General features: G+C 48.0%; 1 protein-coding gene across 5 annotated transcripts in view; it reads right to left on the bottom strand.

The window, feature by feature from the left end:
- The window catches only part of LOC146058042 (polyunsaturated fatty acid lipoxygenase ALOX15B-like), a 100,699-nt gene that overhangs the window by 66,324 nt on the left and 16,233 nt on the right, over positions 1 to 18,142 (bottom strand). The gene's annotated exons all lie outside the window — the stretch shown is intronic.

The raw sequence follows: 18,142 nt of genomic DNA, 5'->3' as shown, positions 1-18,142 counted from the left end.
GATACTGGGCACATATGTATCACACTTGCCTACCTGACCCTCTCCATGAGGGAGAAAATGCTCTGCTCCTGGACTTCCCTGGTAATGTGTGATTGCCATCACCTGTGGGGAAACACCTTTCTTATCAATTACCTAGCTCCCCACAGGTGATGGCAATCCTACATTACCAGGGAAGTCCAGGAACAGAGCATGTTCTACCTGAAGGAGAGGGTCAGGTAGGCAAGTATGATAGTATACCTCCCAACATTACCCTCTCCAGGAGGGACACATTGCCCTGCTCCTGTACTTCCCTCTTGATGTATGATTACCATCACCTTGAAACACATTTCTCATCAATTAACCTGTTCAACACAGGTGATGGTAATCATACATTAAGAGGAAAGTGCAGGAGCAGAGCATTGTGTCTTTCCTGGCATGGGTCATGTGGGGAGGTATGTGATATGTATATGCACCTCAAACGAACAGAAAGTGTACAAAAGGATCATTTATGGTAGCCTGTGTGGAAAAAGGTTTGGGCTGCCAGTGTGGATGGAATTTTTGGGGTACTGACAAACCCTTCCTACATGCACCAATGATACATTATACTCAGGTGAATGCATCTCAAGATTTGCACCTGGTTTACCTCAGAAGCAGCAGGTGTCATATACAAAAAAAAAGTAGGGTGTGGCTTGACAGAGTTTATAGCAAATGCTTAAGTTGTATTTTTATTCTACAACATAAAATAATAAATTTTCCATGAAAACTATAATAAAATAGAAAAGTGACAAACAAAAAATATATACAGGCATTGGTTACAATATCTTCCCCTTAAAACTGGAGAGTGGAATCTGAAAACTTCCAGTCAGAAACAGTTGGTGGTACCAATATCATAATCACCAGTTCTATAGCACCTGCAACACAAATTATTCACTACATGTAATAAATCAGCAACAAGTTGCAAAAATATAATGGTCACTGATTTGGTTACGGCTGGACCCAGTAATGAAAAACAGAGCCATAACTTTCAATTATGTCACTTGGGGCAAGAAATAAATATCACCTCAAGAAGCTAGGTAGCCATAGCCCAGGGCAGAGGTTCTTAAACTGTGGGTCCTGACCCCAAAGTGGGTCCCGACCTTCTCAGCATGGGGTCATGACTCCATGTTGTTGACCATCAGGCTGATGATTTTTATAATCTTTGTCAGTGATTGAAGGAGTCCAACAATCTGTTGAATTGTCTGTTAGTTTAGACTCCTCCCATCATGTCGTGCCTCCACAATGCTGCCATGTACGTGCTGTATGCTGACTACACATGTGATGTGATGACCTTCTGCAGTAACTTGCTGGGGTCCTGTCATTATTTTTATTGTCTAATGGGGTCCCAGAGCAAAATAGTTTGAGGACCCCTGGTCTAGGGAAATGCATTGAGCTGTACTGTACTGTACTGAACTGTACTTCTGTAGAACTTTGCCATTTTGAGTTTGACTTTCTAGTAGTGCATATCTCCCAATGGTCCCAATTACAGTCCTGCTAAATGGACACTGTCCGGCTAGTTGAGAACAGCACAGTAGCCAGTGATCACTGAATAGATGCATCCGTATCTACATTAGCAGTGCAGGCAAAGAGCTGCTTAGGGAGTGCTGAGCACCATGGGGGTCATGGTGCTTGGATACGCCCTCCACCCGACGCCACGCCCACCGATCCCACATTATATCTAATATACACTGTATCCAACCTTCACTGAATCCTGCATTGTTTTCAACCCCCACTGTAGTCCACACTGTACCCAACTCCCACTATATACCCCACTTTATTCAACCCATACTGTATCCAACCTGGACTGTATCCAGCAGCACTGAATCCGACCCAGACTGTATCCCAAATTGGATCTAGCCCAAACTGTATCCTGCACTGTATCCCACCTGGACTCTATGCAACACATACTATATCCCGCACTGTATCTGACCCATACGGTATCCAATGCACATTGTATCATACAATGGGGGAAATTCACTAAAGGAAATTTGTAAAAAATAGGTGTATTTGTATCCAGAAATACACTTATTTTTGACATTTTCTATCCCAAAAATACGGCAATTCGTATTCGTATTGATAGCACATCAATACGACTACGAATTGCCATATTTTCGGGATAGTAAATGTCAAAAATAAGTGTATTTCTGGATACAAATACACCTATTTTTTACAAATTTCCTTAAGTAAATTTCCCCCAATATATCTACATTGTATACAACCCTCACTGTATCCAGATCACACTATTCAAAGACTGCACTGTATCATCAAATTATATCTATAGTGTTTGCAAATCTGTCTTAAGGTGCCCATACACGTTACACTTATTGTATACAATATCGCATCTCATCTCATCGCATCTCGGTTTCGCAATGAGATAAGATTTAGTACAAAAAGTACCCCCCCCCCCACAGTGCGAGCCATCTCAATACTGCTTTCTAGTACAAACAGAGTAGCGAGCACAAGTAAATGAACATGAATAGAATAGTGTTTATTCCACAGTGGTTTCAATAGAAACAGCTGCCAAATAGAACATGCCGCAAGAGGTTGTCAGTAATACCCCTTTCACACCGCACCTCAATCACGGATTACTGCCAGCGCTCTGAGAGCTTCTGCCCATGCCCCCTGTCCCTCCGTCTTCTGTGAATAGACGCTTCTGTGACACAGGGGACTCCCACCTGCCCCCTGTCCCCTCCTGCTGGACACTGCCGGCCCCGTGCACCACAGAAATAAGGACAGTTGGGAGATATGATAATGAATGACCGGGGATTAATTTGATAGTGGGGGTCTGACCCGACAATGCCATCTAAAACTGGTATTAGAAAATACCAAGGATTGATGGCAGATTCAGGTTAAACACCAATACCACCACTTAATAAATACTCCCAATCAGACACCACTGTCAGTTTTTAATTGACACGGAAACATACAACTAGGGTGGCCAATCCCGGGATCGGGATCAGCGGGATCCCGGGATTTGGCCCCAAAATGTCCGGGATTTCAATCCCGGGATTAGAGTATCCAATCCCGGGATTTCGGGATTAGACTGCGCACGCGCAGTCTAATGCCGAGCAGCTTCTGAGCACCCGCTCAGAAGCTGCCCGGCTGTTCCCGACCCCGGCGTGCGGCCTGCGCAGCGTGACCTCTGACTGTCACGCTGCGCAGGCCACAGCAGCCTATCACAGGTGACTGCTTCCGGCCGCACTGACCTCCCCTCCTGCAAGCTTCACCGTCCGCAGCGCTATGTGCCCCACTCCAGCAAGCCTATGTAAGGTAATCTACGGGGCTGCAGCAGGCACCCCCCGCAGCGCTGCTCTGTCCGCCCGCCCGCCCATGTCGGTAACCGCCCACCCCCCATGTTGATGCCCGCCCGCCCACCCCCCATGTCGATGCCCGCCCGCCCACCCCTTGTCGATGCCCGCCCGCCCGACCATGTCCACCCCCCCCTGCCATGTCGATTAAACGGGTGGACAGGGCATGTTTTTCTTTTAGGGATGCCAATCCCGGGATCCCGAGAAAACCCGGGATTGAGCATTTTTCAATCCCGAAATCCGGGATTGAAAAAATGCGCCGGGATTGGCATCCCTACATACAACCAGTCAGCTCTAAAGCTGGGTACACATTAGTCTATATGGATTGTGTACCCAGTAATATTGTTACCGCCGCAGACCTGACAGGATACCGATACAGGCTGTAATGGCAGGGAGAGTGGAGGCCATGCGTGGCTCTCGCTAGTGATCCTACATATGCAGATGATAGAGGACATCACTAATGACCCGCAGGAGCATGTGTAATGCACTGCAATTTTCTTCTTACCCTTGTTTACGTTTTTCTCTTTTAGGTTCCGTTTTCTCCGTTGCAAAGCTTTTCTTCGGTGCAGGTAAGTACAGACGGTTAGTTTGATATATATAGAGGTTTATTTTAACTGAACATAGGATAGGGTAGTTCAATAAACAATTGGCATTTCAATTTTGACTGGTTAGAGCATAATACACCATCATATGCAATCCGTCATAACAATTCACCAAAACTATTTTATCATACTGCAGTAACATTTCTTACTGACATACTGTATGTATTTGAATATAACAGGTTGGTACAGGGTATTACCTTTCAACTTACGCAGGTTATGCAAAATTACGCTATAACATTTCAGCGTTTAAACTAGAACCTGTGCCTTTAAATGACACAACATAACTTTCACACTCGCAACAATGCAATTATAATAAACTTTTGTAACCAATGTATCATACAACGCAGGAGCCCTTGTGCCTGTCACACTGTAGTTGCAGTTTCTGTCTAAAAGGGGTCACCTGAGCGGTTAAGTGGCAACAACATATTCTCAACAGTTACTGTGTAGCGGCTTCTGACTTCTCCCTATCCCCAGCAAGGGGATCCTAGTTTATTCCCTGAAGTGTTTTGAAGCCGTATGGAGGCTACAAGTGTGAGGTCCTCCCTGTCTTTACACAGATAACACTAGCTGTCTCTCCTCATTCTGGTCCCTTGTACTATCCTGTAGATCGTATGCCTTTGTTGGTCCAGCAGACTTAAATAAACCTTCTTGTCAGGGAGGGGTGCTTAACGCTTCGTCGGTGGCTAGACAGCTTCCACTTTATTCGCTAGGAGTATCATCTTCCTAAAGCTGCTCTAGTATGCGGGGGAATCTGAGCTCTCCTTCCTGCTTTACTCGGCCGCTTCTGTACTGCGCTGTCCCTGTCTTTAATTGCTCTCCCTTCTTCTGTAACTGCACTAGGTGAGATCCTATGGGCGTCCCCTGGCTAAGGCTGGAGCCGGGTTTAGCCCTCTTCTACTCTCTGTAGTGGGTGTGGGCGTTCCTGGGCGTGACGCTGTGTCAGATTAATGGAGGGAGGTGGCGTAGGATAGGCAGAGGGAGTACTCCTCTTCCTGTTAGGCTATACTGCGTAGATGCCTGTGGGCGTCCCCTGGCTACAGTTGGAGCCGGGTTTAGCCCTCTCCTGCATTCAGTATTGTGGGTGTGGGCGTTCCGGGGGCGTGATGCTGTGTCAGACTGATGGAGTGGGGGTGGACCAGTGGGACGGACTTTTCACTCACCACTCCCCGGCTGAAGTCTCCACTGTGCGAGCACCGCCTCGCATCGGTATCCTCCTTCCCCGTCGCCGCCCCCTTGGTGACGCACCTCCGGCTGGTGTCGGCTGTTGGACGCGTCTTCAATCTCCGCTCCCGCTGCCGCCTCCCGGAGCGCTTCAGCTGGACTCCGCCAGACGACGTCTATGGGGTCTGTTCACACCGGCCTGGACTCCCCGGACCTCCGGTAAGTGTCCGGTCTCTCTCTTCCGCTTGCCGCTGCGCAGTCCTGCACTTTTTCTCCCTTCTGCCTCTGCCGCTTAACTGGCTCCAACCGCCACTGTCCCTCCTTATACTCCTCTCCGCGCGGGCATCTCCCGGGGTGCGCTGGGCACTTCGTCGTGGGGCTCGAGCCCTCTAGCTTTATCAGTCTCCCCCCTTTCCAAACAACAACCGGCCAGTCCCGGTGAGCGACAGGGCTCCATCCACTGGGGCCGTGGAGAGGCACCCAGCACCCTTCGCCATGCCCAGGCAGCCCCCGTCAAAGCCTGCAACAATAGTACCAATGTCCAGGGTATTACATGCCTCCCCGGTGGAATGATGCCAGTCCTCGGGCATCTATACAGTTCAAACTTCTCCACAGTCTCTTTACAACTTTATATACATATATACAATTTCAGTAAGGGGCATACCCCAACTGTCGGTTACAGTATTGACAGCAAGCATATACTCTAAACTCGATATCTCAACGGTGGTATCCCCCGAGTACTACGCTCCGACTTCCTAAGTACTATAGTACCACCATTGTCTTCAAGTTGACCCACTGTAGTGGGAGCGTCTGATTCGCTCTCCGCCGTCTGTTCCACTTGCGGCTGATCAATTATCCTCTTGGTGGTATTCAATAAACTTGGTCCGCACATGAACAATAGCAAATCCATTGGATCACGGAAAGGTACATCTCCAACAGATTTTGATGTGTCTATATCAGGCGGCTGTTTAGAGGGGAAAACAGGGATTTCCGCTGGGCATAATTTCAACTGGTCTCTCGGCACCGTAATGACGGGAGCGTCTTCCTCTCTTTGAATTTGATAGGCCCGTAAGTCGTTATCTGGTGTTTTTACGACGAGGTAAGGTTCCTCTTCCCACAGAACATCAAGTTTGCTGGCCCGGCGCATCTTTTTCCTCCAGACTCTATCACCAACCTTTAAAGGGATTGCTTTGGCGTTGGAATTGTAGTTCCGTTCCTGCCGAAGATGCACTGTTTCCATTCGCTTTTGTAGAATTTTCCGGGCAACCCCTATTCGTCGTTGGTGCTCATCCACCCACCCCGTACGAAAGTTTTGAGTTTCAGTCACTCCGGAATCCAATTCAACATCTTTGGGCAATTTTCCGTGCCGTCCAAACATCAAATAAAACGGGGTGAAGCCTGTAGAACAGTGTTCGGTATTGTTATATAAGTACACTAGCTCAGCCAAAGCGACAGGCCAATGGGAACGTTGGTCCGTGGAGAGGCTCCTCAACATGCTAATTATCGTTTGATTTGCTCGTTCGCACAGTCCATTGCACTGCGGATGGTAAGCCGTGGTTCGTAATTTCTTGCAGGCATACAGTCGGCAAAGCTCATGGAATACTTGTGCTTCGAATGCGGGTCCCTGATCTGTCAAAATCTGCTCTGGGTATCCATAAGGTCGAACCAAGTGTCTCAACAGGGCCTCCGCTGTGGTCTTTGCAGTCAAATCCCTAACTGGGACGGCAATCAAGAACTTGCTGTAATGATCTACTATTGTCAATGCATATTGGACCCCATTGGACGCCATTTCTAATTTAACATGGTCCAGGACGATCAATTCCATTGGTTGGTGACTCTTGATCGGACAGAGGGGGTCCTTCTGATCCGGCTTGGGGTGCCTTTTGAGATTGCAAGCCACACACTTTTGACACCATCGTTCGACATCCGCTCGCATGTTGACCCAAAAATATCTTTTCCGCAACACTGCCTCGGTTTTTTGTAGGCCAAAATGTCCGGAGTGGTCGTGGTAGGCCTCCAGTAGGGGTCGGGCCTCTTGTTGTGGGATAACTTTCTGTACGATGGACCGGTGAGTACCGGGGTCGATGCTGATCCGTACTAACAGGCCACGTCGTAATCGGAAGCGGTCTTGCTGTCTTAGCAACTTAATGAGTTCGGGGTCTGCGTTATCCCTTTGCGATTTTGTCAACCGGATCTTGTTCTTCATGATGCTGATTAACTCTTGGATCACGGGGCTTTGTTTTTGTATGGCCTCGCAGTCAAAGTCAATGGATGTGTCCTCCAGGTCATCAGAGTCCGGGCTCTCACTGGCAGTTAATGGTCCAGAGATGATGGGTAGCGAGTTATTGGTAGCGGGGTACGAGTAGGGGGTCTCCACCTCTTCCTCCGAGTCTTTTGCCAATTCAGTTACATCTTGGGTTGGGAGTCGAGACAGTGCGTCAGCGTTACCATTCAACTTGCCACTTCTGTATTCAACGGTATACCGGAAGTTGGCCAATCTGGACAGCCATCGTTGTTCTAATGCCCCCAGATGAGCAGTGTGTAAGTGGGCTAACGGATTATTATCTGTTACTATGACAAACGAGGTGGCTGACAGGTAATTTTTGAATTTTTCCGAGATAGCCCATACAAGGGCCAGAAGCTCCAATTTGAAAGTGCTATAGTTCTCGGCGTTTCTTTCGGTTTTACGCAGACCTCTACTGGCGTAGGCTATAACCCGTTCCTTCCCTTCCTGCACTTGGGCTAATACGGCCCCAAGTCCCTGATGGCTCGCATCCGTATAGACACGGAAGGGTTTGGAATAATCCGGATAGGCTAGTAATGGCGCCTTTATCAGGGATGACTTTAGTTGTTGGAACGAGTTTTGGTGTTCTTCAGCCCATACTACAGGGGATGTACTTCTTCTCTCTCGGCCCGTTTTGCCTCGCAGCAGTTCATGAAGCGGGGCGGCAATTTTAGCAAAGTGTTCTATGAATCGCCTATAGTACCCTGCGAAGCCCAGAAAACTGCGGACTTCTTTCACTGTAGTGGGGATGGGCCAATCTTGCACTACCCCGATTTTATCAGGGTCTGGTTGCACTCCTTCTTCGCTAACTACATGTCCCAGATAGTGAACTTTTGGCTTTAACAAGTGACATTTTGAGGGTTTGAGCTTCAGTCCACTCTGAGCCAGACGGCCGAACACATAATCCAGATGTTTCAGGTGCTGTTCAAAACTTTTGGAAAAGATTATAATGTCGTCGAGGTATAGCAAGACTAGTTCGAAGTTGCAATGACCGAGGCAGTGCTCCATTACCCTTTGAAAGGTGGCAGGGGCATTGCACAAGCCGAAAGGCATGCGGTTGAACTCAAAGAGGCCCATTGGTGTTGTAAACGCTGTTTTTTCTTTATCCTCAGGGGCCATCGGAATCTGCCAATACCCACTGGTTAAATCAAGAGTCGAGAAGTATTTGGCGGTCTTGAGGGCAGTTAACGACTCCTCTATCCGGGGCAAGGGGTAAGCATCTTTATGGGTGATGGCATTTAATTTCCTGTAATCGATACAGAACCGAAGGCTTCCATCTTTTTTCTTTACCAGGACAATTGGGGCTGCCCAAGGGCTACAACTTTCGTGGATTACACCGGTCTCTTCCATCTCGGCTAGCATCTTCCTTACAGGTTGGTATAGCGTTGGGGGCAAAGGCCGATGTCGTTCTTTGATGGGCGGGTGAGTACCCGTCGGGATGCGATGATGGATACCCTCCGCTGTCCCGAAGTCAGCAGGAGATTGACTAAAGGTGGCAGCATTCTTCTGTACAATGCGGAGGACTTCCTCTTTCTTTTCCGTCGGGGTATTGGTATCCCCAATCTGAATATCAGACCACCACGTAGGCCCGCCGTCAGGTGATACTATTTGTCCAGCGATATGCTCCTGGGAGTCTCCTGGATTCTTCCCTTCCACTACATCTTGGAAGTTGATTGGGATAATGCTGGCTATTGGGCAGTTCCGGAAGAGTCTAATGGGGTAGTTATGAGGGTTTAGCACTCGAATAGGGACCCTTCCCCGGTCGACCTTGGCTAACGTTCTGGCCACAGCAAAAGGGTTCCGTCCCTCGAGGTCACAGGATTCCAGGACAGCTTCGTAGTCCTGACCCCCAGGTCCAATCTTCGCCTTACACCATACGATGTGTTCGGAGTTTGGTCTGAGAACCACGGGGCGTCGATCAACAATTCTCGCCTTGCCCGCTTCACCTTCACTGTTTACAAACTTCTGCTGTCCTACCAGCACTCGAACAGCTCGTTGTAAGGCTTTCCTCTCTTTCGGGTTTGCGAGGCGCATTTCTTTCTTCAGGAGGTCTACCAATTCCTCTGGACAGTTCCTTAGTGTATTCATGCCCAATATAACGGGCGGCATGTGTTGATTTTGCACAGTGGTGACCAAGAACCCTTGTTTTTCCAGTTTGGTCGCTCCAAGGCACAGATCCGCCTCCCAGTACCCTTTAATATGGATCTGTTGGCCATTGCTGGCTATCAGCTGTAGCCAATTAGTGGGTACTTCTTGGAGTTCTTCCTGATTCCAGTATTTGGCAAACTCTTCAACTTGAATCGTCGTCACTTGCGACCCAGTGTCGACGAGGGCTGGCAAGATGATATTGTTGATCTTAATGTTCAAGTGGGGGCACTCGCCAACATAGTGCGCCCTCCACTCTTTTGGTACCGGACCTACATGTGCGTCTCCTCCCGAGGGTCGGTCCGCCTCCCCGGGGTCTGGTCGTTTAAAACTTCTTGCGGGCAGTTCCGTTCAATATGCCCACTCTGCCGGCATCGCCGACAGATCGGTCGACCTTGATCGTCGAATTGGTCGGTGGCTCTCCGGCCGTATTCGCGGGGTACATCCCATCGGGGACGAGTTCTTCCACCCGCGTTCTGCCGCCACCCTCTGCGTCTGGCCTCGGCCTGTTCTTGACGGATCTCTTTTAGTTCCCGCCCCAACTCCATCATGTTCTTACTTAATTCCAGGAGGAGAGGGTCTCTTTCCGCTTGTGCTTGCTGAGTGGCTGGGCCTTTCCAGTTTCGGCTGGCCTCTGCTATTCCCGTCTCTTCTGTTACCTCAAAGGTCTCCTCACTCTCGGGGTCGACGCTTGCGTCTAAGCCCAGAATTTGTAGTATCGTCTCTTTGAATTCGGGAAAAGAATACGTCGGATTTTGTCGCCTCCACATTCTTAGTTGGGCGCGCGTCGCTTCTCCAGAAGCTCCTTCAATAAATAGGTTAATAAGGGTCTCATCTCCATGTGGTTCCCCCTGTGGCTCCAGCGTTTGAATGATCTTCAACGCTTCTTGTAACCCTAATGCAAAGTCTCTGAGGGTTTCGTTGGGGCGTTGTTTCCTTGCATATAGGCGACTTTTGATCTCGGCCACTGTTCTCCGATCGAATATGCTGGCAAGTTTTTTAAAGATATTTTCTGCTGTTTGCCTTTCTTTTTCCGCCCATGACTTGACTTCCCGACGAGCAGACCCCTTCAACTGTCCCATCAGTATCTCTACTTGCTGTGTGTCTCCGAGTTTGTATACTTTGAACATGGACAGCATCTGGTCTTTGAAGTCCTTAAATGTAGTGGTTCCCGGTGTACGAGTATCTCCCGAATACGTTGGTATCCACGGGGCACCAAAATAATAGGGCATTGTAATGGGTGACGCTTCCATTGTGGGGCTGACTCTTTTATTGGGTGAGGGGTCTATTGCCGGTAAAAACCTTCTTCCTGATGTTGGTGCGGGGGTTTGTGGACTCGTCATTTTCCTTTCGTGATCCTGTTCGTGGACGCCAAGATTTTACCTCTGTAATGCACTGCAATTTTCTTCTTACCCTTGTTTACGTTTTTCTCTTTTAGGTTCCGTTTTCTCCGTTGCAAAGCTTTTCTTCGGTGCAGGTAAGTACAGACGGTTAGTTTGATATATATAGAGGTTTATTTTAACTGAACATAGGATAGGGTAGTTCAATAAACAATTGGCATTTCAATTTTGACTGGTTAGAGCATAATACACCATCATATGCAATCCGTCATAACAATTCACCAAAACTATTTTATCATACTGCAGTAACATTTCTTACTGACATACTGTATGTATTTGAATATAACAGGTTGGTACAGGGTATTACCTTTCAACTTACGCAGGTTATGCAAAATTACGCTATAACATTTCAGCGTTTAAACTAGAACCTGTGCCTTTAAATGACACAACATAACTTTCACACTCGCAACAATGCAATTATAATAAACTTTTGTAACCAATGTATCATACAACGCAGGAGCCCTTGTGCCTGTCACACTGTAGTTGCAGTTTCTGTCTAAAAGGGGTCACCTGAGCGGTTAAGTGGCAACAACATATTCTCAACAGTTACTGTGTAGCGGCTTCTGACTTCTCCCTATCCCCAGCAAGGGGATCCTAGTTTATTCCCTGAAGTGTTTTGAAGCCGTATGGAGGCTACAAGTGTGAGGTCCTCCCTGTCTTTACACAGATAACACTAGCTGTCTCTCCTCATTCTGGTCCCTTGTACTATCCTGTAGATCGTATGCCTTTGTTGGTCCAGCAGACTTAAATAAACCTTCTTGTCAGGGAGGGGTGCTTAACGCTTCGTCGGTGGCTAGACAGCTTCCACTTTATTCGCTAGGAGTATCATCTTCCTAAAGCTGCTCTAGTATGCGGGGGAATCTGAGCTCTCCTTCCTGCTTTACTCGGCCGCTTCTGTACTGCGCTGTCCCTGTCTTTAATTGCTCTCCCTTCTTCTGTAACTGCACTAGGTGAGATCCTATGGGCGTCCCCTGGCTAAGGCTGGAGCCGGGTTTAGCCCTCTTCTACTCTCTGTAGTGGGTGTGGGCGTTCCTGGGCGTGACGCTGTGTCAGATTAATGGAGGGAGGTGGCGTAGGATAGGCAGAGGGAGTACTCCTCTTCCTGTTAGGCTATACTGCGTAGATGCCTGTGGGCGTCCCCTGGCTACAGTTGGAGCCGGGTTTAGCCCTCTCCTGCATTCAGTATTGTGGGTGTGGGCGTTCCGGGGGCGTGATGCTGTGTCAGACTGATGGAGTGGGGGTGGACCAGTGGGACGGACTTTTCACTCACCACTCCCCGGCTGAAGTCTCCACTGTGCGAGCACCGCCTCGCATCGGTATCCTCCTTCCCCGTCGCCGCCCCCTTGGTGACGCACCTCCGGCTGGTGTCGGCTGTTGGACGCGTCTTCAATCTCCGCTCCCGCTGCCGCCTCCCGGAGCGCTTCAGCTGGACTCCGCCAGACGACGTCTATGGGGTCTGTTCACACCGGCCTGGACTCCCCGGACCTCCGGTAAGTGTCCGGTCTCTCTCTTCCGCTTGCCGCTGCGCAGTCCTGCACTTTTTCTCCCTTCTGCCTCTGCCGCTTAACTGGCTCCAACCGCCACTGTCCCTCCTTATACTCCTCTCCGCGCGGGCATCTCCCGGGGTGCGCTGGGCACTTCGTCGTGGGGCTCGAGCCCTCTAGCTTTATCAGTCTCCCCCCTTTCCAAACAACAACCGGCCAGTCCCGGTGAGCGACAGGGCTCCATCCACTGGGGCCGTGGAGAGGCACCCAGCACCCTTCGCCATGCCCAGGCAGCCCCCGTCAAAGCCTGCAACAATAGTACCAATGTCCAGGGTATTACACATGCATAATTAGTGACGATTAACGATCGTCTAAAAGTTTTCTGGTGTATACGCACCTTAAAGACAAAAATATGCGTGGGCATAGATTCATAGATACCTCCCAAAATTGATGGGCATGATTTCATGCAAAATGGGTGTGGCTCCGTGGGATGACCGAGATCACAAAGCCACGCCCCCATTTTTGACACTGTGTAGGCATGGCCAGCTTTGTGTGAGCTGCTGGCCACTCCCCCTGTCCCTTTGCCTCCCGTAAATAGATGCTGTGCGCATGTATCTATTCATCACAACTCTGGTCAGCAGGGCAACAGAAAGAAGGGGGAACCAACTGCCTCTCCCACCACGAGACACTGCCAGCCATGGGCAGGATGCAGGATCATTCCCCCAAAAAAGGATGGTCCTGCAAAATTTTTATATTAGTAGACCAGGGTTGCCTACTTTTCAGCTGGCCTCTTCAGGAGAGGGCAACCAGCTAGCTGAAGAAGGGGGCAGATCTGGCAAACATGCCATGAAGGGGGCATAGCTGGAGGCATGGTTGAAGCTCTGTGCTGTATTTGGGGGCATGGCCATTGCGATCTCATCATCGTGGCCACATCCTGCATTGCATATTTCAGGCATTGCAGAGTGGGTGGCGGGGCCATAATGATGCAATTCGCATCATTGGGTCCCCTCGGATCCCCCGCCAATTGGGAATTGAAGGAGGCTGGGAGGATTCTGGGAGGCGGACCTGATTTCCGGGAGCCTCCCAGCCATTCCGGTAGGGTAGCCAACCCTATAATTAGACCTAAGAGTAAGCATGAATAGTCATAGCTAATACAATTAATAAGTAATTCTGTTTGAATAGAATGAGCAACTTTTGGCTGAATAGAAAAAAATCTGTACTCCAGCCTTTAACTTTTGTTTCAGTCTGGGAAAATCTATAGCATGTCAGCCTGTGACACCTGGTCTCAGCCAGAATGCTACAAAATATCCTATTGTTTAAGTCTAAAACTTCTATGAATGTACTTTGCTTTAAAGAATATTACGGAGAAAATGTCATTGTAATTAATGTAAAAATTGAGACTGTAGTATCCTGTGAAACTTGCTAAAAATGATAGGTACTCGTGTAGTTTCACGGCAGCAGCTTACACTACGTTTGTAGCTACGTTATTAGCGTAGCCCAACGGCTGCCTTACTTGTGTAGTTTCACGGCAGCAGCCTAAGCTACGTTGTCTGCGCAGCCCAACGTCTGCCTAGCGAAGTAAGCGTAGTGTCTCCGCGGCAGCCTTGCGTAGTCACTGTACTGTCCATGGAAAAAAGGGGCATGGCCTCATGGAAAAGAGGCGTGGCATCACAAAAAGTAATCATTACACTGCCCATTACACAAAACACCATTATGCCCATTACACATTATGGAACACACCATTATGCCCATTACACATTATGCCACACAACGTAATGCCCATTTCAACTTTATGGCGCTCACCGCAATGCCCATTCCACCGCTCACCGTAATGCCCATTCCACATTATGCCGCACACCGTAATGCCCATTATACAAAATGCTGCAAACCATCAAGCCCATTACAGAAAATGTTGCACACCATGATGCTGCACAGTGCACACCGTGATGCCCATTACACAAAATGCTGCACATCATGTTGCCCATTACTCAATATGCTGCACACAGTTAACTTATTACCATTACACAATAAGCTGCACACAGTTATGCCCATAGACAAAAAAGAGCAGGCCACTTACTAGTCTTGGCTTTCAATGTGGTACTGGCACTGCAGGATGGATCCGACAACAGTCTCTGGCTCTGACTGGCCCTCTGCTTAAATAGCACACCGTCGCCATGGCGCCCTACTGCAGATTCTCCCGCACGGGGGAAATGATGCATTGATGAGTCAGCTCCCCCCTCATCAGGACTGTCAGCTGATGAAGCAGTGCTGGCCGGTCAGGTGTGACTAATGAAGGGCAGGGCGGGGTGGCACAGAGTGATGGGCGGGCAGAATGAAAGGCAGCGGGCTCAGGAGCTTCCGCCGCTGCGTCATGACGCCGGCGTCAATATGCAAATGATGCAAGGCGCTTTACAGTGACGGACAGTCAAGAACAGTCAGGCAGCGGGCTCAGGGTGACGTTTTTGAGCAAAATCTGCCATTTGCTAGAACGGCCAGATGGCCAGTCCGGCCCTGGTATAGCCCAACTACGCTGATTCTAACAGGGTCACTGACTACGCTGCCCGCGGGAACACGCTGATTCTGACAGGAATGCTTCGCTAACTACGTAACTGCAGCGGTGAAACTACACAAGTACCAAATCATAAACTAAAAAGGGGGGGCGGTGAACCGAATCAGAGCGCTGTAGGTCTGCAGGTGGAAATGGAATGCTAGTGATAACCCCGTACCACCAAAAACGAATATTTAAAAGGTGATGTGTACTAGACACATATGTTGCATCCCACACAGGTCCTCCTGCGAGCTTCAAAGGTATAAAACGGATAGAATAAAACGTTCCTATCTTACAAGGAGCGTTCCTCTTCTCCGATTTCAGGAAGATAGGCAAGAATTCACCACAGTGTATCCTAGTTGCATACGGATTAGTGGATAAATCTGCACCACACTTCAGGATAGAGAAAGAGGTACCATACGTCCCTTATAAGGGATTGGCGTCTCCTCTTCTCCGAACGATAGTATATATCACCAAATATCGAATCACATCGGGATCCTTTCCTCCTTTGTACATATATCCATGCGCCAGTGAACCATATGGGAGCAAAATAGAACCAAATATGGTGTAATAAAATCTTATTTATTTGGTCACAAACATAAAAACATAAAAACAAAGGACAGTGATAAAGGAGTATTTCTAAGGCCAGATGGAAAATAAACCGTTCGTGGGGATTCAAGCAATTACCAGAAATGGTGGAGAACTTGATGAAAAAAAGTTCTCAAACGAGCATCAGAGGTGGAAGTCCCGGAAACTTCCTGCCTCAAACGGGTGTACACCACGGAAGTCCTGGCAGAGCGATCCCCAGATGGGTATGTGACAGCTGTAGTCCTACGCGTTTCAACCGCCTGCTGCGGTCTTTGTCAAGGATAAAGTTACATGCTGTCTGTTCCTTATTTAAAGGGGTGAATGTCCAATAGGAAAGTTGCGCTACATCGCGCCAGATCAGGTTTCCGGTGCTTACACCGGAAGTTGTTATCCTTGACAAAGACCGCAGCAGGCGGTTGAAACGCGTAGGACTACAGCTGTCACATACCCATCTGGGGATCGCTCTGCCAGGACTTCCGTGGTGTACACCCGTTTGAGGCAGGAAGTTTCCGGGACTTCCACCTCTGATGCTCGTTTGAGAACTTTTTTTCATCAAGTTCTCCACCATTTCTGGTAATTGCTTGAATCCCCACGAACGGTTTATTTTCCATCTGGCCTTAGAAATACTCCTTTATCACTGTCCTTTGTTTTTATGTTTTTATGTTTGTGACCAAATAAATAAGATTTTATTACACCATATTTGGTTCTATTTTGCTCCCATATGGTTCACTGGCGCATGGATATATGTACAAAGGAGGAAAGGATCCCGATGTGATTCGATATTTGGTGATATATACTATCGTTCGGAGAAGAGGAGACGCCAATCCCTTATAAGGGACGTATGGTACCTCTTTCTCTATCCTGAAGTGTGGTGCAGATTTATCCACTAATCCGTATGCAACTAGGATACACTGTGGTGAATTCTTGCCTATCTTCCTGAAATCGGAGAAGAGGAACGCTCCTTGTAAGATAGGAACGTTTTATTCTATCCGTTTTATACCTTTGAAGCTCGCAGGAGGACCTGTGTGGGATGCAACATATGTGTCTAGTACACATCACCTTTTAAATAACCAAATCATAAACTGTCTTATACTGCCATCTATTGGTCAATATCAACATGATCAAGTTAGTTGTATAATGTGGTTCCTGCGGAGAAGTACAAGGACAGGGAAAGTCTATAAAGAAACATTTCCTTATCCTGAGTATCCACATATTTTTGCCAAGCAAACCTTTTTTATTTACCCTTTGAGTGCCAACGTTGCTGTGAGCGATCCTCAAAATATCCGCTAAAAATTCCAGCGCCGGTCAAAGCGAGTGTTTTTATTTTTGGGTTCAATATTTACCTAAACTTTAGTTAATTGACTTGGCTGTTTTTGTACTTATTTATGCTAAAAGAACAGTCACTGTGAGCGGCGCTGGCATTTTTAGCGGATATTTTGAGGAACGCTCACAGCAACGTTGGCACCCAAAGGGTTAAGACTGTAATTATTGATGGTTTTGATTTAGTACTATGGTATAACTAAATCATTCCTCTTGCCTTCAGCAATGACATGCAGTGATGGCTGTGAACAGAGAGGTACTGTCACAGCCACCACTGCACTCTCCCACACCTGGCCACCGCTGACACCCGCAAAACACTCCCCCCCAGCGCCTGCAGCAGCCAGCAACTGCTCCACTGCTACCACCCTCCGCAGCAGCATAGTGTGGCGAGCGCAGCGAGCCACCGTGCCCGAAGCGTGGCGAGCGGCCGCGGTCTCATAAGAAAAACGGGAGCCCAGATATTACATAAGTACCAAAAACTGTACTCACCAGGCAGGGGAGAGGGGAGCAGGCACACAGCACACGTGAGCAGGGAACAGGGACTCAGGAGCCAGGGCACGTGTCGTAGGGGAGCAGGGAAGTGGACAGCAAAAGCACTGTCATAAGATTACATGACAGGGGCTGCTGTGATTGGACAGCAGCTGGACCTGCTATCCAATCGCAGCAGCCCGTCAATAAGGCACTTCTTTAACCCCTTCCCGCCGCAGCCTGTTTTTGCCTTCCTGACAGAGCCCTTTTTTTCAAATCTGACATGTATCACTTAAGTGGGGATAACTTTTTTTTGCTTTTACTTATCCCAGTGATTTTGAGATTGTTTTCTCGTGACACATTGTACTTTAAGTTAGTGGTAAATTTGGGTCGATACAGTCTGTGTTTTTTTGTGAAAAATGCCAAAATGTCGTAAAAAAATGGAAAATTTAGCAATTTTCAAAATGTTAAATTTTCTGCTTGTGAGACAAATAATCATACCACTCAAAATAGTTAATAACTAACATAGACCAAATGTGTACTTTATGCTTCCATCATTATTTCAACATCCTTTTAATTTTTTTGGACACTAGGAGGCTTAAAATATGAATAGCAAATTCTCAAATTTTCAAGAAAATTTCAAACACTGATTTTTTTAGGGACCAGTTCAGTTCTGATGTGACTTTGAGGGACTTGTATGTGAGACACCCCCATAAATGATGCCATTTCAAAAACTGCACCCCTCACAGTATTCAAAACAGCATTTTGGAAGTTTGTTAACCCTTTAGGTGTTTCACAGGAATTAAAACAAAGTGTAGG

This window comes from Crinia signifera, chromosome 2 (genome assembly GCF_055691185.1).
Source record: "Crinia signifera chromosome 2, ASM5569118v1, whole genome shotgun sequence".
Taxonomy (NCBI): domain Eukaryota; kingdom Metazoa; phylum Chordata; class Amphibia; order Anura; family Myobatrachidae; genus Crinia; species Crinia signifera.
Note: the sequence above shows the minus strand (reverse complement) of the source record. Positions and strands in the feature narration are given on the sequence as shown.